This window comes from Cydia fagiglandana, chromosome 17 (assembly GCF_963556715.1).
Source record: "Cydia fagiglandana chromosome 17, ilCydFagi1.1, whole genome shotgun sequence".
NCBI classification, from domain to species: Eukaryota; Metazoa; Arthropoda; class Insecta; order Lepidoptera; family Tortricidae; genus Cydia; species Cydia fagiglandana.
The window spans coordinates 11,951,599-11,977,756 of NC_085948.1; the positions used below are offsets into that span (position 1 = coordinate 11,951,599).

General features: G+C 35.2%; 1 protein-coding gene and 1 long non-coding RNA gene across 2 annotated transcripts in view; both read left to right on the plus strand.

The window, feature by feature from the left end:
- The first annotated feature begins 2,366 nt into the window (after positions 1-2,366).
- Positions 2,367-7,983, plus strand: LOC134672496 (uncharacterized). The gene is made up of 2 exons (XR_010099345.1): positions 2,367-4,448; positions 4,603-7,983. It is a non-coding gene; the product is annotated as an uncharacterized LOC134672496 (long non-coding RNA).
- A 308-nt stretch (positions 7,984-8,291) lies between these two features.
- The window catches only part of LOC134672887 (estradiol 17-beta-dehydrogenase 11-like), a 59,061-nt gene continuing 41,194 nt past the window's right edge, over positions 8,292-26,158 (plus strand). Inside the window, exon 1 of the mRNA XM_063530836.1 lies at positions 8,292-8,456. The gene's annotated coding sequence lies outside the window, so the exon portion shown is untranslated. The remainder of the gene's footprint in view (positions 8,457-26,158) is intronic.

A 26,158-nucleotide genomic window follows, 5' to 3' on the forward strand; every position in this document is an offset into this window, starting at 1 on the left:
TAAAGTATTATATTTTGTCATAGTTTAGTACTAAATGTCAATGTTGGGTAATTTTTTGTAGACTGCATTTCTCATCTTAAGGGCCGGCAACGCACTTGCAGCCCCAGTGATCGCTGTGCTTATATATTTTTGGGCGACTTTTTGGGTTTCGTATGGGAATATTTGGTACAAAGTGAAATGTTATAGTGTCCCAGTGTATATTGACATGATCTGTCAAACTGTCAAATTTGACAGTTTTTTTGTCAAATTTAGTGTAAGATCATATTTTGTCATGGTTAAGTACAAAATAAAATTACTTGAGTATTATTGTTGACAGATACTGTCAAATGGGATGTTGTTTGACAGAATCTGTAAGAATCTTGAAAGTTGAAAGTTTTTTAATAAATATGGATCTTGCTTACGCAGCGTCTTATGTAGGCGAACATCGCGCGATCCCAAAGCGAAACGGCGGGACGCGGCGCGAGGCGGCTCAATCAATCCTTTGATGCCCGTAGAAGTGTCCTATGTAAGCGATCTCGTTGTGACCGCGGTGCGGCGCGATTTGATGAATGCTGATGGTCCTCGTTATTATGCTCAAGGCATTCGTCTTAAATAGTAGGTACTTAAGATAAGGTGTTGTATAGTAATCAAAGTTAATGAGGTTCAGTCGGCACGCGTTGATGTCTTTTTAAATTTTGTTTGTTTCATAGGAGTTTCTTTAGGAAATTTTGTTTTTAGGGTTCCGTACCCAAAGGGTAAAACGGGATCCTATTACTAAGACTCCGCTGTCCGTCCGTCCGTCCGTCCGTCCGTCACCAGGCTGTATCTCACGAACCGTGATAGCTAGACAGCTGATATTTTCACAGTTGACGTATTTCTGTTGCCGCTATAACAACAAATACTAAAAACATAATAAAATAAAGATTTAAGTGGGGCTCCCATACAACAAACGTCATTTTTGACCGAAGTTAAGCAACGTCGGGTGGGGTCAGTACTTGGATGGGTGACCGTTTTTTTAGATAATGGTACGGAACCCTTCGTGTGCGAGTCCGACTCGCACTTGGCCGGTTTTTTATAGGACATTTTTACACTAATTGACCAAGCCCCACGGTAAGCTCAAGAAGGCTTGTGTTGTGGGTACTCAGACAACGATATATATAATATATAAATACTTAAATACATAGAAAACAACCATGACTCGGGAACAAATATCTGTATCATCATACAAAATAAATGCCCTTACCAGGATTCGAACCCGGGACTATCGGCTTCATTGCAAGGCTAAAAGCCCCCTGGAACTGATTAAAATAACCAACTTGGTTTCACATTACCTACATCTCAAAACTTTTTTGTAGTAGAAGCGTTGCGAGACTTGCACCTTTTTACATGTAATGTTTTGATGGGATTATATAACAGCAACGGCTTTAAGCAATATAGTATCCCATATTTACTTCAATTTTCACTGTCTTCGAGATATTTGGCATTAAAGTTGAACAATTTTAGGCTAAATAACTGGTTTCCTGGCCATAACTATTGTTTGTTATTAATTAGTTTAAAATTAAAACCTAATTATTAATTAGTCCGAGCTGGTGTGGTGAAAAGAAATGTAGTCATTTTTAAAGACCTATCGATTGGCGTGCCCGAGGGTCATATATATATATATATATATATATATTTTTTACATTTTAGGGGCTCATTAATTACGTGAGGGATTTTTGAAGATTTTTAACACCCCATCCTCCTGGTGGGATATCGTGAGATGTTGCAAACTTTGTACTTATTCTTACTACTCGTACAAATACTAAACAAATTGATAAAAAAAACTGTGCGTTCGCTAGAGAGAGCTTTATGTAGGTACCAGCCTGAATGTCCTACATATACCTATTTAAGCATCACCTGTTATGTAATTTATAACTTACAAAAAAACTAACAAATCTCTATAGAATTGTATGTCAAGAAATATAGATACCGTATTATTCGCGATAAACATTCTACATGCGCTAGGCCTTTGCGTGCATAACAATGTACAACTTTTTTCCGCGTAGGTAGATACTGTAAGCATCACAATAGTTGATATCCTGTATGTTACTTTATACTGATAATAATCACATGTAGTATGCACCTGACTTTATACTTTTTGGTTATTGTATCTATGGTCATGTTTGTTGAGGGAGAACTGTCAGATTTTGGCGGCGCTTCATTGCCCGAGGTTATGTTGGATTTGTTCTTTGTAATCTTATAATTAATCCTGTATGTCGCTGTAATAAAAGAAATATTACTGGAAGCAGTGGTTTGTCTGCTAAACCCCTTTTACTGAGCATTAAATCTATGGATGATTTCAACTCAGAAGCGGGATTGTGAATTCAAATGCCCACATAGAAATTGGTTAATTGTTTTCACCTGTATGAGGTGCTATATTGAACCATCGCACTGGGAGATTTCGGCACAAGATCGGCAGAAGTAGAGGTTTACAGTGAATAAAAAGTGCAAGCCTTTGAAGAGCAGAGGCGAGTCGAACTCGACGCAAGATGAGTTAAAGGCCCGACCACCTGCGGTCATAAACTACAATTATGTCGGAAGTGTGCAGACCTGCGGTGAATGTGGATGTTCATTCACTGCAAAAATAGGCTACGTCAGCCACCTGAGAGGTCACGATCATCGTTCTCACTAGCCAGTGAATACTCAGTCGCCGAGGCCGAAACCGGCTAGGACAGGATGATCAGAGGTGCGTAGCAATGTAGGTTGCTTGGTTTTAAAAAAAAAGTTTGAGTTTGTTTGATTGACAATTGGTTTCATTTGCTTACCATAAAAGGTGTTTTAAATTTGCAATGTAAGTACTTGACGTTTGCTATGTATTGATCTAGTTACTAACCCCTGTTTTTTTTGTCATTGTTTGTTTTTGGTCTGAGAGATGACACGTTGGAATACAATGAGAATAGATCTCGACGAAAACGCAAGCAAGCAACCATCAGCTTCATCACAGTGAGATTGGTGAGACACAGAGCCAACATGGTTATGAACAAAGTCAAAAGGGTAAGGATGACATTGTGCAGTATTCAGGTACAATATAGGTGCTTAGTGAAGTTAGTTATTAACACTGAGTTGTATAATGACATTAGGTGAATATATACTAGGTATTATTACTATTTTGGATAGTCTAATGACACTAAAAGGTATTTTATTTCTAATGATGTATGAGTATATAATGCCTATATATGGCAAGAGATAACAATAAAATGTTATGGATTGGTATCACAGAGGTTATTGCCATGATGAATTGATAGGATAGCGAAGATGAGAGGAAGAAACTGATAGCGGGCTAGAATTGTAGATTGGCCCATGACGGTTATCAGTGGAAAGAGTTAAAAGAGGCTTTTACCAAGCACCACACTTATTGAGATATAGCTCTATTTCTATATTCCGGTCTCTAATTCAGAATAGGTGGTAATTTATAATAGGTGGATGTGCATATAAATTATTTTAGATAAAAGACTGAAGTTAGTTTTTGATTTGACAACAAAGAAATTATTTATAAACTTTTGTATATGAAAAAAAATGTTAATTGAAGATATTGAATGGTATATTCTACATAGGTAGGTACATGCATTTAGTTTCATATCATTGTTATATTGGAAATTATCAATCTGGATACTTAGAGAGAAGCACATACAAACAATAATGAATGAATGAAATTACACACAGTATAAATTCGAAATTTGAAATGACACAGGTAGTTTCACATCTATTTCATAACATTTATTTAAAGGTCATGCATCTCAACAATCCAATTCATTAGATTATGTAATTCATTCTGAAGCCTGAATTTTGTATATGAGCAAGGTTTATATAATTTAAAAATGAAAAACAGATGTGCAGAATTTTTGGAAATCGTCCAGGCTTACCTCACGCTTCACATACAAATCAAGGAAGTTTACATTAATGATATTAATATTTCAAAATGTAAAAGAGACTTGTACTATTAATGGTGTCACAATTATTTTACATCAATTTACCAAAGAATTAAGTTTGAAAATATAAGTAACAATTACAAAGCATCATTATTATCATTCAGGGAACATGATGCATGGTCGCATTGTGGATACTGACATTGCATATTAAAATGAAAGGGTTAAGATCTCCTTGTAGGTATTTAAAAGAAAGTGAATAAGTTCACTATATTTGGAATTCTTGAATATCTACTTCATACCTTCGAATTGTTGACAAGTGGTATTTATATTTAAACCTTATTGCACAAAATAGGTATACACCAGTGTTCAAATTTGTTTTTCTAAATTTATAAATTTAATGCAGGTCTTGTCTAATGACTCTAGTGAAAGCGTTTGTTGCATGGGATTGGCTAAACAAGAACAGATTACTTTTCGGTGTTGACACAATATTTATTGTCTAATAATATTGCATAGTATTCAGTTATATTTTTAAAATTTGACTAGGTATGCGAAGTTAAAATAGTACAGTTATACATCTGTAATACCATGGATTGCGATGAAAAATGATTATGATTACAATCCAGTAATAAACCACAAATGAAACTATGAATTATTGTTGCTATGAAATACAATTTATTTGTGGCTTTATGGTTTCATTTGCATAAAAACTTAACAGCTGGTGATGCCTAATTAAGTTAATCAAATGGACGGATCCTAGAGGTCATAAATTGTGGAATTTGGGTTGCTACGAGGTGGTAATGGTCAGGAATAGTGTCGGTCGAATGCAAAAGCAGATTACTTGTGTATACATTATCAATTATAAGAGGGTCCATTTATAAAATTAAAATGTTGGCAAGAGCAGTGCCTGTTTGAAAAGACAAGACTTAAAGAATTCTCATTGAAAATTGACTTAAAGAGTAAGGTCGATGAGTGGGTACAAATAATGTCACAAGTTTTAGTGCAGGGTTTTAGTATGGTTTTGTGCAAAAGTCTGTGACTGACTTAAACAAAAGACTCAACACCAGAGTAAGTTGAATGAACGAATCTAAAAGTATATAACATTCAAATTTAAAGAAGCCTTATAAAGTAGGCTGTGTAGAAGTAACTTGGAGTTAATTTTTATTTTACATTTCTTTTCAATTCATTAAACTTTGAAAGTATCCTTAAAATTTGGTTTATTGTTAGGTTTAACACATGGTACGTTTATGATTTTATGACGAAGACACAGTGATGACAAGAGGAATAGGTTGGTGATATTAACCATGTGAACCATGATTCATAAACACAACATTTATGGTTGCAGTTTTACAGCCATAGCCGATTGGCTCTAACTATTAAAAAAAAAAAGGTATATAAATATATTGGAATTTAATTACTTCCAATAGTTTCAATAATATAGTAGGTGGGGTAATGACGCTAGTATTTGCTACGGTGTACTCGGTGTAGTATACGCTTGTACCTATTTGGAGCCTTTTCTTTCCGGGTGCATGTGACCCCGAGGTTTAGTGTTGCGTTTTTTACCATCCCTGTGGCTGAATATTACTATGGTGAAATGTTGCACGAAGTTTAGGACGAAACATCAGGACCATCAGGTTATTGAATAAATATCTGTTTATATAAATTCAACAAAATAAAACATGATTTAAATGTAATCTTCTCAAAGTTGATAAATTGATGAATATTTATTATTTTATTTTATTAATGTTGAGGATTTTTGATGAAGATAATGATTGATATCCATGACGACATTGACGTCTAATTACAATTTTAGTAACGATGAGTAGGTGTCTAATACAAATACTTTATTTATAACGCTAAGGAAGATCTTAGGTAACAGAGGTCCGATAATGATGATGATGTAGGTATATGACTGAACATGTCTACTAGTTAAGTAAGTGTCGATGTCGGCGACAATGTTTGCTCCATGACTATGACAGGGTCAATAACTGGCCATATCGATGATAAAAACGGAGCTGGATGATTTCGATGACAATGTCGGCGATAAAGCTTGACTGACCACTTTGATGACGATATATAGATGACGTTTATAGTAAGATTTATTGATGATGGTAATGATTGACTGATTCCATGTGTATAATCAATGATTAAATTGTTGACGAGGACTGAGACTAAAATGATCGTTGCTACTGCCAATAATTATAACATTTGTTTTTTTTTTTTTTATGTTACAACGCTGGTAACCTGGCTGAATGGATGAAGTTGATAATGAGCGAGGGCTTCGCAGCAAGAGCTGACTGAAGTAAAGGAGGTTAAACTGTTAAGACGGTGCTGCCAGCAGTGGGCAGGGCCCAAGCTGCCGATGGACAGGGCCACAGAGCGAGGAACCGACATACATACGTGCCGTGTCCAAGATTACTGCCTTCTGCATCTGATCCTTGATCCAGTGACCAGCGAGAGTATCTACAGGTGTTGTTTTGGACTCTTAGCTGACAAGATTGCTATTATATTAATATTATGAATCTAGAATATAACCGTTGAGTTTTGGCAGACTGTCTAGTGCAGGCCGTAATGGCAGACTGTCTAGAGCAGGCCATGACTGTTTATTATGTTAGTTTATGCTTTGGCAAAGTTAGGTTCTTGTAATATGGGCCTTGTTGTCTGATCCAAATAAATATATATACATATTAGTTTATACTTTGACAAACTGTCCAGCGCAGGCCTTGATGGCAGACTGTCTGGGGCAGGTCGTGATTGTTTATGATGATTTATACTTAGGAAGACTGTCTAGAACAGGCTTTGATAGTAGCCTGTCTTCTAGAGCAGGCCATAACAAATTAATTAAAATAATTAATTAGGTATGAATGTGCAGACTGTCTAGAGCAAGCTTTGATAACAGCCTGTCTTCTAGAGCAGGCCAAAACAAATTAATTCAAATAATTAATTAGGTATGTATGTGCAGACTGTCTAGAGCAAGCTTTGATAACAGCCTGTCTTCTAGAGCAGGCCAAAACAAATTAATTCAAATAATTAATTAGGTATGAATGTGCAGACTGTCTAGAGCAAGCTTTGATAACAGCCTGTCTTCTAGAGCAGGCCAAAACAAATTAATTCAAATAATTAATTAGGTATGAATGTGCAGACTGTCTAGAACAGGCTTTGATAGCAGACTGTCTTCTAGAGCAGGCCGTGATGGCAGACTGTCTAGACAACTCAAGTCTAGAGCAGGCCATAACAATTTATACTTTGGAATGATATCTAGAGCAGGCCTTAAGGGCAGACTGTGAATGTTTATGATGAATTATGTTTTGCCAAACTATTTAGAGCAGGCCTAAATGGTCTTAATACTGTGATTGTTTATGATGAATTATGTTTTGCTAAACTATTTAGAGCAGGCCTTATAAGGGTAGACTGTCATTGTTTATGACGTTTTATACTTTGCCATACTGTATAGAGCAGGCCTTGAGGGCAGATTGTGAATGTTAATGTTGGCTTATACTTTGGCAGATGTCTAGACCAGACCAAGACTGTAAGTTAGTTCATATGTATTGAAAGTTTATTGAAAGAAGGCTATTAATGCTACCAGGTGCTGGTTGTATTAAATTACTGTTTAGTGTTTATATGATCTCAGGTTATAGCATGTGAAGATTGTGAAGTGTGAAGACTGATTTCTCAATAAGGCTAATATATGCAACTAGTCATTGGTTGTGTGATTGACTAATAAAAGTCTATAGTCAGAAGTTTACAAAAACTGTTCTTATGAATGTTTGTTTGATATCGATAAAATTGTTATGATATATTGCTGTTGTTATTAATGTACAATTGTTTTTAGTGAGAGGACTCACTATAAATAAAAGGACGGCCGAGTTGTAAGCATCACAATAGTTGATATCCTGTATGTTACTTTATACTGATAATAATCACATGTAGTATGCACCTGACTTTATACTTTTTGGTTATTGTATCTATGGTCATGTTTGTTGAGGGAGAACTGTCAGATTTTGGCGGCGCTTCATTGCCCGAGGTTATGTTGGATTTGTTCTTTGTAATCTTATAATTAATCCTGTATGTCGCTGTAATAAAAGAAATATTACTGGAAGCAGTGGTTTGTCTGCTAAACCCCTTTTACTGAGCATTAAATCTATGGATGATTTCAATACAGCGAAGTACCTCCGTGAGCAAATCGCGCGTGTTGTGCGTACGCCACATACTACAGGTACCCAGTACCCTATATTTGCCCAGACGTCACACCGCGATAAAATTCTCACCCTCTATGCTAATATTGTTATCGGGGTTAGGGTAGTCACCCCATGTCTGCCGGCAAGGTCGTCTGCAGTGGGTCCCCGTGCGCGCGCAACGCCAGTCGCCGCTCGTACGCTCAGGCTCAGTCGATCAGAGTCGCGCGTCGAACCGAGTCACACCGGCGTGCGCTCGAGGCCTAAAATCCAAAGGTATTATAGTACCGACCGTGTTCGTTACCTTGAAGGTATTCAAGCAATCGAGCAACGACTTAGTGAGAAGTGAGTGAACAGCTGACTGCCGGCTGCCGAATTGTGTGTGATTGGAGATTTGGTGAGTTTTCATTTAAAGGATGCATTGGCAAATGTTTAGGTAGCCGTGTAGGTAAATGTTTTCGCATAGTTCACGAGGGTTTGAAAGTATTTCAAGGCGATCGTGGTTCTCGCCGGTCTCACATTGAATTAACTATTCTATGTACCTGCCTGGAGGTTTTATAAGATTAAAGGAAAAGTGTTTATGTTGCTTAAATACAGAAATATTGGAAATAAAATCTTCACGCCTGGCCAACGTAAGTAAAAAGACGAAATTTTAAATAAGTATTCATGTTTTAATCAATTTCTGCGAGGATAAATGGAAATATTTACTATAAAAATATTTCTAATTTTGTTTTAAATACACTAAACTAAAGTAAACTTAAGTAACTACGTATTATCTAAACAAAACCTTAATTTAAGTACCTACATAAAATAACAAGGATAAAAAAATAGCATGCATCTATTACCACAAGTTACGAAATTTCGCAACTAACCAAATCTCATACCTACCTAAGATGTTACCAGGGTGACCAATACCCATAAGATATGAATACCTACATACAGGTACCCTACCTACACCTAAATACAAATCGCAAGCAACTCAAGAAACTGGGATAAAATTTGGAAAGCTTAAAAATAATATTACCGAGGTGCACATTAGACGGCCAACATAAAAAAACGAGAAACGTGAAGGTCAGAAAAGTCTTAGAGACTGAAGATAAGTACTTTTTAAGTAAAATTTTACCGTATTGCGGTCAAGTTTGTCAGATGTTCATGTTCAAACTTTCTGATGAGTTAAGTATATTGTTAAATATGATCTGACGAAAATAAATGAAGATGTATTTAAGTGTTTGGTAAGTATAGTCTGTATCTTTAGGTATTTAAATAAAAGTAAACAAATAATTTAGTACGTTTTCGGGTAATTATAACATTCTTTGGTTAACTATCCAGATACAAAACCGCCTTGATCAGTCATTGAACGATCTGACTTTAACCTACATTATTTGATCTACTTTTATTTATATACTTAATGATACAGAGTATATGTACCTACCTCCCAAAATTAAAAGGCATAAGTTAACAACTATCATATTTTTCATCTCGTTACTTAATAGATACCTAAGTGAAATATTCGGCATTAATTTTCCTACTTATGGCAGATAGTACCTGCATTCTTATTAAGAAAATCATTTAATTTACCTTAAAATAAAATTGCCAAATATCTCTTGGTAACTCTTTTGCACACTACCTATGGAACTGTAGTTATAATCTTTAGGTATTTAAATAAAAGTAAACAAAATCTACCCTCAAATGGCTCCTTGAGCTAGTTGAGGGTAGATGAAAACATTACATGAACAATGTAGGTTAAAGTCAGTTTGTTCAGTGACAGATCTAATCTAAGGTGGTTTTGTATTTGGTTGGTTAACCAATAAATGGTATATAACTACCCGAAAATGTACAAATTGTTTACTTTTATTTAAATACCTAAAAATACAGACTATAATTCAGAAATTAGTTCCATCAACACAATGAATAGAGCACACGCAGGGTTGCCAACTCCTATTTTTTTTTACCCCTGAGTTCAACTTAAAAACCCCTAAAACTGTACTATTATTTTGGAAAACCCACTAAATAAAAAATAAAAGAAATTATTATAGATTTTCCAAATTTAGAACATTATTATGTTTTTCAACCGGTTCGACATTTTAATGATCATACATATGAACGTTATACATAGATGGTCAAGAAAATCTTGTCAGTAGAGAAAGGCGCGAAATTTAAATTTTCTATGAGACGATATATCCCTTCGCGCCTACATTTTTTCAAATTTGCCGCACTTTTCTACTCTAAAAAAAAACCCTAAAAGAACCACTAAAAATATTTAGCCCCTAAAAAACCCCTAGCTGCTTTATTTTCCCCTAAATTTAGTGGTAAAAGCACTAAGTTGGCATCCCAGAGCACACGGAAGGAAACTATTATAAATGCTGCTACATTGGTTGTTCATGTTATGTAAACGTGAAAAACTATATCTACTCACCGCCTACGTGCTCGCTCAATCTGTATCAATGTTCTAGAAGGTTTTTATGATATTGATCAAAATATGCAATGTAAACAATTGAAAAAATATGCATAGTCATAAATAAGTTAACGTATGCGTTCTACATAAGTATATTGGTGTCAAATCATCGAATGAAACAAGACAAGTGTTATTGTACTAGGTCAAGTTCACGAAGGTAGTGATGATTCTAGATGTGACTACGATTAAGATTTGTTATGTAACTTGTTTGCAACTTTGTCATCATGATTTAAACCAATTTATCTTGCCACGTAAATTTAAATTACTTTAAATCACGAAAACTAACTAAAATTTGCACGTTAACGCAGTAATCTCATGGAAATATACGCACTCGCAAATGTCAGCTTACGGCGCGATTCGGGAAATGAAGTAGAGATTAACTAGATATGAAATAGTAAAGATATGTGACGGTTCCACCTTATAGCGGCTGGCGCTTACGCTATTATTAACGCCGCTCCAATATTCAGCCAGGGCGATGGTACCTTTTGCTTTGGAACGTCACATATCTTTACTATTTCATATTTAGTGAATCTCTAATTCATTTCCCGAATCGCGCCGTTAGTTTAATCTGTCTAATTCTGGATACGAGTAAGAGCGTTTTCACATTGTCCGATCCGATATCGGTTGTAGGATCCTACATACACAATAACGGGCCGCGGGGTGTACTGAGGGCCTATACCGCGAACCACGTTCGACGTGTTGCCTCTCTGTCACACTTGTAAATTCGTACGTAAGTGTGACAGGGATTCAACACGTCGTACGTGGTTCGCGGTAGGCCCTATGGGGCAAGGCACGACGTCCCTGCTTCAGCCTGCACATATTAACTATTAGACTAGACAAAAAGATTCAAAATCGCTCTCCTTCTTGATGCGACTGGCAAATCATATTACTTTTAGGCAACCGGGTTTTTTTAACCTAATTAGACCCTGCTGAATCCGAATTTGCCGGTTGCTCGATCGAAATCTTGACCGGAAGTGAGATATTTGACATTAAAGGTCCCTTTTTTTCGTTTTTCGTAAATAACTCTTAAACGGTGGCGCATAGCAAAAAGTGTTTTATTACATAAGTAATCTACATCAAATGGCCTACAAGAAACATTCAGTACTATTTTTCGCTAGGATCAATATTCAAAGAGATTTCAACGCGGGAAATTTAATTATAATCACTTCTAAGGTCCCGTTTTTTAGGTTTTCGTAAATAACTCATAAACGGTGGCCAATATCAAAAAATGTTGTTAGACTTTAATAATCTACACAAAATTTTGAATAAAAAAGATTCAGTACACTACACTTTTCGCAGGGATCAATATTTAAAAAGATAATAAAGAGGGAAAGTTAATTATAATAAATTCTAAGGTTCCTTGTTTTTATTTTTTCGTTAATAATTTGTAAAGTATGACTCATAGCAAAAAAAATCTTATACATAAATAATAAACGTAAAATTTCCTACAAGAAACATTTAGAACACTTTTCGCTAGGATCAATATTTAAAAAGACAAAGCAGCGGGTAATTTAATTATAATCAATTTTAAAGTCCCTTTTTAGTTTTTTGTAAATAACTCGTAAACGGTGTCCCATAGCAAAATAGGTTTTTAAGAACAAATTATCTACATAAAATTTCCTCCAACAAATATCTAGAACACTTTTCTCTAGTATCAATATTTCAAGCGATATTAAAGGAAGAAAGTTAATTACAATCAGTTCACAGGTCACTTTTTTTTAGAGTTTCGTAAATAACTCGTAAACGGTGACCCGTTGCAAAACAATATTCTACATAAATACTAAACATAAAATTGTCCACAAAAAAAGTTCTGTACACTTTTTCGCTACGATCAATATTTAAAGAGGTATTAAAGGGGGTAAGTTAATTATATTCAATTTCCAGGTCCCTATTTTTAGGTTTCCGTCTATATAGGTAAAGAACTATTTTATTTTATTTTATTTTAAAAATGTAGACCCAGTAGTTTCGGAGATAAAGGCCAGACCATCCCCCCGATGGTCATTTTTTGTATTTTAATGTTTTATTTTGGGGGAGGGGCTTTATCTCCGAAACTATTGGGTCTAAAATTTTGAAAAAATATACAGAATAGAACCTCTATAGATGACAGGAAAACCTATTAGAATTATGCAGTCAAGCGCGAGTCGGGCATTACTTAGTTTTTGAACCGATCCCGACAGGTTTTTAAAGGCAATCACTCGCGTTTCACATATACAAAATACATTGTTAAAAATTGGGTAATGTACGGAACCCTTGCAACGCGAGTCCGACTCGCGCTTGGCCGGTTTATTTTCATTTTGAGGTACGGAACCCTAAAAAGAGAAAAGTGTTCCATATGTTTTTCGTAGAAAATTTTATATAGATTATTTATTTACAAGAACATTAAGAACTTATTTTGCTATGAGCCTTATTTTACGAGTCATTTACGAACACCTAAAAATAGGGACCTGAAAATTTATTACTATATTCTACATAAATACTATGTAGAATATTGTTTTGTAACGGGCCACCGTTTACAAGTTATTTACGAAACTCTAAAAAAAGGTGACCTGTGAACTGATTGTAATTAACTTTCTTCCTTTAATATCGCTTGAAATATTGATACTAGAGAAAAGTGTTCGAGATATTTTTTGGAGGAAATTTTATGTAGATAATTTGTTCTTAAAAACCTATTTTGCTATGGGACACCATTTACGAGTTATTTACAAAAAACTAAAAAGGGACTTTAAAATTGATTATAATTAACTTACCCGCTGCTTTGTCTTTTTAAATATTGATCCTAGCGAAAAGTGTTATAAATGTTTCTTGTAGGAAATTTTGCGTTTATTATTTATGTATAAGATTTTTTTTGCTATGAGTCATACTTTTCAAATTATTAACGAAAAAATAAAAACAAGGAACCTTAGAATTTATTATAATTAACTTTCCCTCTTTATTATCTTTTTAAATATTGATCCCTGCGAAAAGTGTACCGAATCTTTTTCATTCAAAATTTTGTGTAGATTATTAAAGTCTAACAACATTTTTTGATATTGGCCACCGTTTATGAGTTATTTACGAAAACCTAAAAAACGGGACCTTAGAAGTGATTATAATTAAATTTCCCGCGTTGAAATCTCTTTGAATATTGATCCTAGCGAAAAATAGTACTGAATGTTTCTTGTAGGTAATTTTATGCAAATTACTTATGTAATAGAAAATTTTTTGCTATGCGCCACTGTTTAAGAGTTATTTACGAAAAACGAAAAAAAGGGACCTTTAATGTCAAATATCTCACTTCTGGTCAAGAATTCGATCAAGCAACCGGCAAATTCGGATTCAGCGGGGTCTAATTAGGTTAAAAAACCCGGTTGCCAAAAAGTAATATGCTTTGCCAGTCGAAATCGTTTTTATGAAAAATATGACCAGTCTATATGTACGTACACACTAATAAAAATTATCGGTCCGTCAGCTGACGGAGGGTCCGACATGTCTGAAATTATTGACATGAAGTCGTTTTTGGGTTAACGTATTTATTGTGTCATGCTGATTTCTTAAAGGAATAAATAAATATAAAAAAAACATAGGTATGTTAAAAATATAACTTTTTTCCTGTCCCAGGGCCTGCAAGTTTATCTTTAAAATTACGTCATTCATTAGCAACAGAGGCGACAGTATAGTGTCAACTATTGGGCATTAGCGTGGCAAGCACTGGATCCTTTACCTCACAAAAACAAATCTGTATTAGACATTACACAAAGTTTTCGATACTACCTTCCATGCTGATGTCGTGGCTTGATTGGCCGCTAGCCGATGAAATCGTTGCTGATGTAACTTATTCCAATACGTAAATAAACTAGTTGAGCTTGAACAAAATATTATTATCAACTAACGTCTACTTTTATTAGGGTTCCGTACCCAAAGGGTGAAACGGGACCCTATTACTAAGACTTCGCTGTCCGTCCGTCCGTCCGTCTGTCACCAGGCTGTATCTCACGAACCGTGATAGCTAGACAGTTGAAATTTTCACAGATGATGTATTTCTGTTGCCGCTGTAACAACAAATACTAAAAACAGAATAAAATAAAGATTTAAATGGGGCTCCCATACAACAAACGTGATTTTTGACCAAAGTTAAGCAACGTCGGGAGGGGTCAGTACTTGGATGGGTGACCGTTTTTTTTTGCTTTTTTTTGTTTTTGTTTTTTTTTCATTATGGTACGGAACCCTTCGTGCGCGAGTCCGACTCGCACTTGCCCGGTTTTATATTTTTAAATACTGGTTTAAACTAAAACATAGTAAAACTTGTATTCGAAGTTCACTAAACTTTTATAATTTTCGTAACATGGTCGCATTCAAATTTATATAACTCGTTTGATATCCAAGATGAACTTGAGACTTCTGTTACTGTCACAAAGGTTAATGGTGACGTAATAGAAGAACGTATTTCTAGAAGAAAATGCGGTAGAAAAATTATGTTATATTTCACAAGTCACATATACATATTTAGGTGTAGACATATTTTTTTTAAACTAAGTTTTTTCGCTTCTTTTAGGGTCGCTTCCAACCGGTACGAATGAAGGTCTAAGGGGGAGGTCCTATGTTCAGTAGTGGACATCTTATGGCTGAGATGATGATGATGATGATGAAGGCTTTTTAATATTTTATGTATTTTGTTAGTTGGTCTACCTGTAATAATCACATTAATCACATTTGTATGATTTTATAACTCAAAATCCCCCACAAAATACATATTAGCGGTGGTTTCAAAAGTATATATTAGGAACGATCGATGGTGTATTACAAATCATTTACAAAACTTAATTTTTTTTTTGAGATAAGTATGTAATTGGGAAATTCTATTCGTGTACGCACACAGTCCCAAATGTGACGGGAGCTACTATAAGGTATATATAATTAATATAGAGCAGTGTTTTCAAACTGTAGGTCGTGACCCCCTGGGGGGTCGCGAAGCCGCTGCCTTAAAACAATACATAAGCGAAAAGTTTTGTTACCACTAAGGGGGTCGCAACATGAAAAAGTTTGAAAAACACCGAGGTAGAGGAAGGAGACCGTTCGTCTCTATTTACTTATGGGTAAAAAAATGGCAACTTAAAAAAAGCACTATTTTAGTCACTCATCTACTAATAATGAAGACGGTTCTGACAAGCCCACACTCAGTAATGGTGAATTTCAACTTAATCAAACATCAGGATTATCAGGAACGAAGGAAGGAATTAAAAACGAACGAACATCAAAAGTTAAATAAAGGCATGGCAAATGAAATAACCTCAATACTGGTCGATGTATAATAGGTACCTCATTTCATTTAAGCTAAAGCTACGGTCGCCCGGTACCTAGGCACTTACATTGAATTCATATTAAATTGTCGATTGTTATCATTATCAAACAATAGCCGGTTATCGAAGTATAGTTTTGTAGCTGTTGGTTTTGTTACCGGCCAGTTTATTTCGCTACAGAATATTTCGCTTCAACTAATATGCTTATTAGTTACTACACTGAATTCTCAGTAAATAATAGGTTCTTTTTCTTTGCCATTCCAACATTTGAAGTTAATTATACAGCTAAGCCCTCATACTCTAGCGGGGCCTTGGGTTTGGTCATTATAACAGGTCATAATATTCGTCAGTAAAGTGGTGATTTTAGAAGTGGTTGTGTAATCTAAATATACGTGACTTTGACGTTGCCTTGACTGTTTAGCGTCGTAAGTGGATATTATAAAAAACCTGCTAGCCTCTGCTGACTAGTGCTAGGTTACCTATTCAATAAATGCGTTCAATATTCTTTTATTTCGTTTCTAAAGTTGAAAAGTAAATCTTGAGGTACCGGATAAAATCCATAAAGAAATTGTGCCCCTTCTAGGTTGAAAGATCAGATGGCACTTGGCAGTTCTTTCGTAAAAGGCGACAGACTTAACAAGTGTAACTTACTTAGGATTAGGTTGCCAAAAGCGAACCCTGAGTTCTTTTACTTTTTTAGGTGTGGACCGTGTGGATGAATATCAAAAATGTCTTAACCTAAACTAACAACACAAAAACTATTCACATAATTCGCCCCGCGTCCCTCCAGATGCAAAGGAGCCCATCACGCTCGCCGCGTTGCCACTTAGAACCGCGATAAACAACCTTTGCATAAGGAAAATATTATCAAAATTAACGTATCATTCAAAAGGAACCGAATAAAAAACGTTTGTCAAATGGAAAATTGAATAAACAGGAAAAAATGTAGCGTACCATACCACGTAATGGCGATAAAAATAGATGTTTACGTTACAGTTTTCCTTTGCGACCTAATGCAGGAAGGTAACAAAGTAGCAGCTAAGGTCATAAGTGTCATAACCATAAATCTACAGACTACGCAGTCTATGGATGAAATGGAATCGATTGAGCTAGAGCCTGCGCGGGCGCAGGTATCGAGCGTCCTTCCGTCGTTCGCGTGCGCGTTGGGAAACGCAAGAGAAGGCCGCCCGGTCCGCTGATCGATCTTCTTGCACCGCAATAGAAATGCACACGTCTAAACTTTTATTCCATTGACAGATGGCTCATTATTGCTTGCCCGGTGGTAATATTTGTTGTGTTTTAAAGCGACTGTTTCGGAAATGCTTGCTCGTTAAATTCCTTAACTCATAAAATTAGGAATAGGTTTAGGAATGTGCGCAGATCGATCTTCTTGTATGATTATCGTTAAGGGTGCGTTCTAGAATGCCGTACATTTTTCATCTTAATTAGTCAAAGTTTCTTTTGAAAACATGATAAAATGTAAATGCGATTGAATCATCGTAGTACCAATACCAATTATATCTTCATTGTTCTGAAGCTGCCCATGGTATTAAATTGTAAATATAAAGCTGTGACGCCTGTAAGGATCAGAGTCCAACTTAATAAGTCCAATTATTCGGTGTAGGTACCTACTACAATTTAAAAACCAGTCTTCTAGTACATTATATTTTCTCTAATGACTGCCTGAGATAACAGAATGAGAAGCTAATTACTCCCATTATCTATCATCTCATCAATTTAACCCGAGATTGTAATACTTATGTTGTCTATAATAAACTGTGGTACTAGAGCTCAAAATGTAGGTTCTATGCGTGACTACAATTCCTATATTTTTTATCCATGTAATTAGCGTGTTATCGCGTTAAGCGTTAACCAAACCTTTGGACACGCGAGATTTCCGTGTTTAACAAGCGATTAGTAAAGTGCAGATTAAGAAGAATATTTTATGGAATTTCTTAATCTTAATACAGACGAAAAAGTTTGACTACTGACATCAACATCATACAGATTTAGGTACATCAGCTTGCGACGAATGGCTACCTGAACTGAAATCCAATAGGTATGTAGTTGTAGGTGTTAAAAGAATGTCAACAAAAAACCATGTAACTCATTGGGCCAATGAGACATGACATTAAGTATTTTGTTTAAGATGTTGTCTCATATGTTTATGATGTAGAAGTACCTGGAATGGAAGTTAAAACGGACGCGGACGGTAGAATCATTTTTCAAAATATATTCGATTGACTTGCCAATCTAACTAAAGTTGTAAAAAGTCTGTAGATAAGTTTTTTTAAATTGGTGATGTTCTTAATGTGATGTGGTGTGCGCGCTGCGACCGCTACTGGGAACCATTGCGAGATTCGCTAGCGTGGACTTCAGTAGGGCTACCGCCAATACCGAAAATCGTCAATTGCGGGGATTTTTCTGTTTTTTTTTTATTCAAATTACGCCTTGATTGAAGTAAAAGAGAAAGATCCCCGCAATTTGCGAATTTCGGTTTTCGCGGTAGCCGCTCAGGCCAGTCGGTTCTGTGGGAATCTGCCGAACCCTACACCGGAACAGGCGATGCAACAGAAAACTGTCTCGCCGAAATTATTTTTATTTAGATTTTTGCGTTGACACACCATTGACAACCTATTGGTCTAAATTAGCGAGTTAATTTGTTTCCCATGGTAATTTCCGCAAACTAACCATCGAAATCGTAAATTACGAAAACTTCATAGCACTGACATAAAACACAGCTCAGGCAAAAAACGTGGTCCAGCAAGTGAAAGCAGGAGAGAAAGTTGTGACAGAGACGGAAGATCTGCCCAAATCGCCGGACAACGGTATTCGGCTAAATTATGCCGACGCGATAACCATTTCTTTCGACGCATAAAGAAACGAGAACGGGTTTTCGCCGTTGACATTTTGATTGACACTACTGTAATAAACAGAAAATCGTTGGTGCACATTCGACATGCAAGGTTCAAAAGTAAATGCGAATGAACGCCATGGTATGTGGATGCGGATGTTATTACATTTTAACTGCAGTAACAGATTTCCGTGGATGACCTTTTTGAGACTCAGAAATTGCTCAGTGAAATTTACATACCGTAAAATGGGGTGAGTTGGGTGAAAACTGAAATTCAAACCTCGATAACATTTTATTTTTACATATGAAAACTGAATGGTGTATACATATAATAAGTGTTCCGGACGATTGTATTTTAGTTTTTATTTTATTTTGGGTAGTTCCATTTCATAACTTTGACGATAAAGAGGAAAACCCACCTCACCCCGTAGTGCCTCGTATATGGGGTGAGAGGGGTTTTCATACAAAGGTGATTTTGGAAGATTGTTGGATCGATTTTTTTTATTAAGCGTATTACTATAGCTCCATTTTAAATTGGAATACATTATCTTTGTAGCAGTAGCCTTAAAATCGCTTCTCATCCCACTCTCAAAATCAAACCTTCTCTCCCCATTCATAACCCACCTCTCCCCGCGAAACCTCCTCACCCTGTTTTACGGTACTTATGGAAAATAATGTTAGGTTAATAGGGATGAATGTTGATGGACGGAGAGCGGATGTTAGACCCAAAAAACGATGGATGTATGATGTATTGTGTGAATGAGGATATGAGAAAGAAAGGAGTGAGTGTTGAAGTGACGAAAAATAGAAGAGAATGGAAGAGAAAAACATGTTGTACCGACCCCACATAACGTGAGATAAGGGCAAGAAGGAGAAGAAGACAAGGTAAACGCGCTAGCTTTGCGTATTAAGTACCTCTTTTTAGCAAAGTATTAAAAAAATATTGTACCTACTTAACCTACCTAACCGATAAATGAACATGCGATACAAGTGATACAATTAACTTCTTTTACCTTAGCAATAGCAACTTAGAGCGTTTGATTTAATATGTGCATCAAGTATGGTGCATACGTACTTGTGCAAAAGAAAAGTTAGGTTAAGTTATTTATGTACATTATGTGTTCTTTATTGTTTTTTTTTTATAGTTGTTATACTTAGATAGCATTTCATAGTATTAAGTTTATTACAAAATATGTTTTACATATAGGGAACTATAGGTCTACACTATATGAAATTCTAGCTGTTAGCTTACTTACCTACATGTTCTATAAGACTGTTTGTTACTTTAAAAAAAAAAAGCGCTTATGGCGATTTTGATGGAGTATGCAACTATGCAATATCCCTAGGAATTTACAAATTCTAGAAATCTATCTAAATAGGTTTAATTCCCGTGAAAAAATTGCTGAATATTAACGCATTTGCAGGTAAACAATCGTTAACAATGAGTCTAATGACAGAAAAAACCATTATGATTTTTCCCCCTTTTGCCAATTGATGACGATGGAATTGTATCCCCCTATTGCCAGTATTGACTATTAGCGACGACGTCCGTCATGCAGATAGATTTCAGGGCTATAACCGCGAAAATCGAAGTTCGCAAATTGCGGGCATCTGTCTCTGTCACTCTAATTACAGTTAAATTGGAGTAAAAGAGAAAGATCCCCGCAATTTGCGAATTTCGGCTTTCGCGGTAGCCCCCCAGGGTGATAATGTGATCGACCGGCACCGACGCAGGCGCTCATCAAACACCACCGATACGTCAGTTTGGTCTGTTTGCTCGAACATTAGCGCCGCGGCCTTCGATTATTTGCTATATTCAAATGTATTTTAGGCCATTCCGTGAATAGTCAACTGCACATAATGTTTAAATACATATAAAAAACGGGGATTTCCTAAGTATACCTAAATTACTCAATGAATACCTGAATGCCTGTCTGTAATATTTACACTTAAATAATTCTAAAATCATTTGCCTTTTCGGTCATTAATTATATACAATGATTTCTTTTATATTTTATAAGTTATTTTATTTACTTAGGGCCATATTCTTCCTATATATCTATCTAATTATATTTTATATTAAAATACCATTGGTAATAAATTAACACGTAAACTTGGGGTTTAATTGCTTCAATCAATCATCCGAGACGTGTTGACCTCGGCATATAATTATATATTAGTTACCTACAGGTAGGGTTTCTGGTTTCTCGACCTTTTTAATTTCTCGAGGCACGGGAATTCTCGACCAAGAATTCTCGAGTTTCTCGAGTACCTCGAGAAATTTTGAAAGCTCCAAAAAACACCATGTTATTTAATTTTTTTTTGCTTTTTTACAAATCAGACTCTTAGGAATCGTAGCTGAGATCAATAATCAAACATATGGTACATTTTTAGTCACCATAAATTGCACTTAATAATCAATAATACAACAACAAAAAGATTTAGGTGCAGGCGTGCGCACCGGCGATGTGTTATGCTATAGTGTATTTCTTTAGGTATTCAACAAAATGTAAACAAACCACAATATGGTATTTTATTAGGCAGCAATATTCAAGTCAATAAATTTCACTCGATGTGACAAAACTTACAGAAGTTTTACTACGTAATATTAATTACTCGTACTTACTCGACGTAACAATAAAGCTGCTAAAATTGTAATGTTTTGCTAATAGGAATATATCGGGATGATTTGATTCATCAATAGTAATTTAGTTTTGTAATATTTGTTATTACAATTATTACATGGTCGTATAATTCGTTACAATTTTTTTTAAAGCGTTTTTCAACAAAAAGACACTACATGAATATCAAGAATCATGATAGTTCAAAAGTTTCAAAACATGAAAATCGGTTAAAGCTAGAACGATAGGGGACGAATCAAGATAGTTTTTATTTGGTTGGTAATAAATGTTTCAAGTAGGTTCCTACTTGAAAATGTAAAAAAAAACATTGTTCATATTTATTTAACTAATATCTAAAGAAATACATTATAAACACATCATGTGTGTTTTTACTTATCATAAGAGATTTATTTCTCGAGTTCTCGAGGCATTGAATATTTTTTTCCCGTCTCGACTTAGGACTATTTTCTCGAGATTTCTCGCCTCGGGAATTCTCGAGCAGAAACCCTACCTACAGGTTAAATTACTATTAGAATATACTTCTGAACATATTATAGCATGTTTCTAAATATAAACTTTTTAAAGTAACTAGTTTTATTAGTAACTAAATATTCTCAATTAAAGTTAAATTTAACATTTTTTTGAGTTGGTAACTTTGTTTTTAGGTAATTATATAATGGGTAGCTCAATAACAGAACACGATGGCATGTTTTACCTTTTCAGTATTTTTACGAGATTTACTAGAAAATCACGTAAAAAAATAAACTACAGGTAAGATATTGTGTTTTTTTAGCTAGAATTCTTATATTGAATATATATGAAACACCTACTGACATGACATAAATTTATTAATTTCTGCTACCTAAAGGTTCTCTGGAAGAAATCACTTTTTAGCGATAAGACCGCCTGTTGTCTAACTTCTTCATGTATTGTATTGTTTTCTGTAATGAGGAGTGCAATAAAGAGTATTTGTATTGTAAATGAAACGAAAACGTTATTAATTCAAAGTATAAAGTAAAATAGCCGCATATGTTAAATTAATATGCTATTTGACTTCATACGGCTCGTTCAACATGTGTGCCTTGCCAATGATACAGTGCCTTAAATAACACAAAACAAATAGCAATGTGCGGTACCTGTGCAATTTCCGATCTATGAGGCAATGGTGACTTTGTCAGTACATATATTTTTTTGTTTTAGTTGCCAGTTAAATGATTACAATACTTAAGACTGCAATAAAACAAAGTGAAATAAAATCCATTTAAAATAAATACCTATCAAATCATACCTACACGCCCAAACACAATAAAGATACATCTTAAAAGCGGCTAGGTATGTACCTATAACATAAAATCTAAAACGAATAACAGGCCATTTTGTTTTAGAGGGTAGCCTCCGCGGTAAATACCTATAGCCAAACATGACGTCAATACAAAGTTGTCCATATCAACTTCATCTCATTAAAAATATATGTAAGTAGTTTGAATTTTTATAAATTTTACTTTTGATCAGTTGGGCTGGAATCACAAGATCAAAACCGAACTAAATTATGAAAACCGGCCAAGTCCGAGTCGGACTCGCGCACGAAGGGTTCCGTATCATTGCGCAAAAAATGGAAAAAAATCACGTTTGTTGTATGGGAGCCCTACTTAAATATTTATTTTATTTTGTTTTTAGTATTTGTTGTTATAGCGGCAACAGAAATACATCATCTGTGAAATGTACAGTATTATCTGTAGGTATACAAGGATAAGAGTACAATTCGTTGCTATATGCCAATGAGTGGGCACATACATATAGTAGGTACATAGTACCTATCCAGTGACGTTTTAATGTGACCGACGTGTCAGGACATAGGTACTTCCCATTGTTTCAACCAATATAATATCACAACATGTGTCAAAGTGTCAACTTTAATAGTGTTCCAGTCATTAACGACAACGACTGGCTATTCAAGTTGTTAAATGTCTCGTATGGATGTAATTACCCGATATAAAACGTTAAATAGTACTCGTATAATATGTTAATAATCCATCTTAGAGATCCATCTTAAAATTGTATCAGTAAATGTTATGTAATGTTATGTTATTTGATATTTGATATTTATTGAAATCAAATTCTACAGCATTACAGCTAACACCAATGTACTGTAAAATCAAGTAGTAAAATTAAGTACCTAAGTAATAATAAAGCGATTAATAAGCTACCTATTACATGTTTGATTCGCAAAAACGTAAAAAATCTTTAAAAAGTTTATGACTTTCGTCGGCAAACAAGTCGGAGTCAGGTGCAAAAGATAAGAAATTATTAAGGAGTGTCCGGGAACGGACAATTGGAGAGTACTGGTGTGCAGTCGTGTGAATGGTTCCAAGTACCAACTCGTCCCATTACATGAATAAAAACACTTTGGGTACGTTGCTTATTTTAAATTAAAATATTCTAAACTAAATTTCGCCTGTAAAAAAAAATAGGTGCAGCGGTAACCTTACTTATAGAGTAGCAGGTGGCGTATATGACTAAGTACCTTCAACAATGTCGCTCTGAAATTAAATCAAGTATCTATGAATTGGGCTGGTCTTCATAAAAAAAACATAAATTAACTTTATAGCTAGCTAGCTATGAAGGTAGTGACAGCGTAGTGTCACATAAATAACATCATTACAGTCAGGTACTTTAGATAAGATTCGATTCTAGAATGCGATAGGATTGAATATAACTTAGTTGATTCATTATCAGAGCTCGGAAAGGGTGATCTATTTGCCTTATAATATGACGCAAGTAACGTAAAATATAAGGTAAATAGCTCGCCCTGTCCGACCTTTGCAAATTATTAATAAGTTATAGAAACCGGCTTCTTTTTGGTTTTGTTTGTGTAGGTATTTAAGTGTAACGCCCTCTGAATGCAGGGGGCGTCCGATCCGGTCGTTGGGCAATAACAACAAACAAAATATTTGTACATAGGTAGGTACTTATCAATAATTTTCGGCTACGTTTTCTTTTTTTCGTCCGTCAAACGGACGTAATTCCCCGGTTGAAAGGTCTTACGGTGAGAACCTATATTAACTTTGTCTACGTTTTTTAGGGTTCCGTATTTAAATTGGATTGGTAGCTAAGCGGGATACTTCCTTAGTAGAAGCTCTAAGATGAAGCGGAAGAGTGGCAGGAGGAGGATAAACATCAGTTTCTTGTCCTCTAAAAAATTCTCAAATACACCATATGTTTTTTCTGTTCAGATAGCATGGTCAGGATATGTGTTAATAATCTTCTAGACTTATAGTCTTACGTATGCAGTCAGAACTCAGTATTCGGAGTTCTACGGTCGCTTTGTCCTCAGACACAGAATAAATAATAGTACTAGGTAGGTACAGAAGACTCACTCTCTAACAAAACGCGTCTGTCACGATCAGCACAGATATGGCCGCTAGGTGGCGACAGCGCCACGCGCGGCTTATGGCAAACCCCAAAATTGGGGTCGAATGGATGGACTTTTAGCTACCTGTAGCAAAGCGACGAAATCGCGGAGTGAGCCACGCCTGCCTCAGAGCCTATTTGATTGTCTTAATCTGCCACACCTGACACTTGTTACACTAACCTCTTCAACGAGACAATTTCATCCTATTATATTACCTAAACACCGATACGGTTGAGTGGCGCTGTGGAAAACCGTCTGCGACCGTCCTTGTGCACCCGGTGGAACAATCGTGGTTGATTGAACCTATAGAATTCTCTGTGACTTGCCTAATCATATTCCAATCACGATGCAGGGCGATAACGTATGCGCTGGTCATGATGCACTGATGTTTTGGTATACAATTATGAGCCGGTGTAAGTACCTATAAATAATATACACGATACATACGATGGAGTAGTATACCTGTATGGAATGAGTATTTTGATTGACTATCTTTGAGAACGATTACTTTTGAGATGCTAGTTTCTACTAATTATTGGTTTATGAAAACTGATGGCGTGCTGTTTTATGTATTTTTAAACGTAACAAAAAATACTTAAACCAATTTCTACTTGATTTAACGTCAGCTCTTGATGTGGCGACGTTACCGACCCTTTATGAAAAATGCAATATCACCTGCGAACGCTTAAATCTTAGTATTCAAAATTTAATGAAAGTCATAACATATACATATGTAGTTTTGACATAGGTAATTGACATACAAGAAGTATCTAGTATAGTTAGAATAATAATAATAATTATTCTAACTATTAATAATAATAATTATTATTATTAATTGTGTGATACATATACTTAATAATAAGTATATGTATCACACAATTTCTCTCTCACAATCTCTGTCACTAAAATTACTAAGACTACCTACTCAGTCATGTTTCAGTCATAAAATAAGTGTAAAACAATTTTAAAAATGTCCATTTATTTCCGATTAAACTTGATTACCTAAGTAAACATTAGTGTTTAATACAGGGCTTTATATCTGACATCATTCAGACATCATTTTGTCGGTCATATGTTTCAGGGATAAAGTCATGAGCATAAAATTTGTTGGTAATATTTTCCTGCGTGTGTTTCAACGTCAAGTAACGTAGTTAAACTTTTAAAATGTAGGTCGCTGGGTCATCCATCACCGGTGTAAAACATCCGAGAATTTATTGTCTTTGACATTACGTAAATTAATTACCTGCTTTTTACTCAACACACGCAAACACCATAGGAGGCAATAGATAAGGATATGCCATAAACCATATAGAATACGTAGGTACCTAATACTTAATGATCTTTGCAAATTTATAAACAATATTATTTTTAGACGCTTTCAAATAAGTAAATATCCCATTTTTTGAAGGTGTTTTCCTCAAAACAAAAATATTTTTTTTGTTTTGCTTGACATACAATTAGACGTTGATTTGACGATGTTG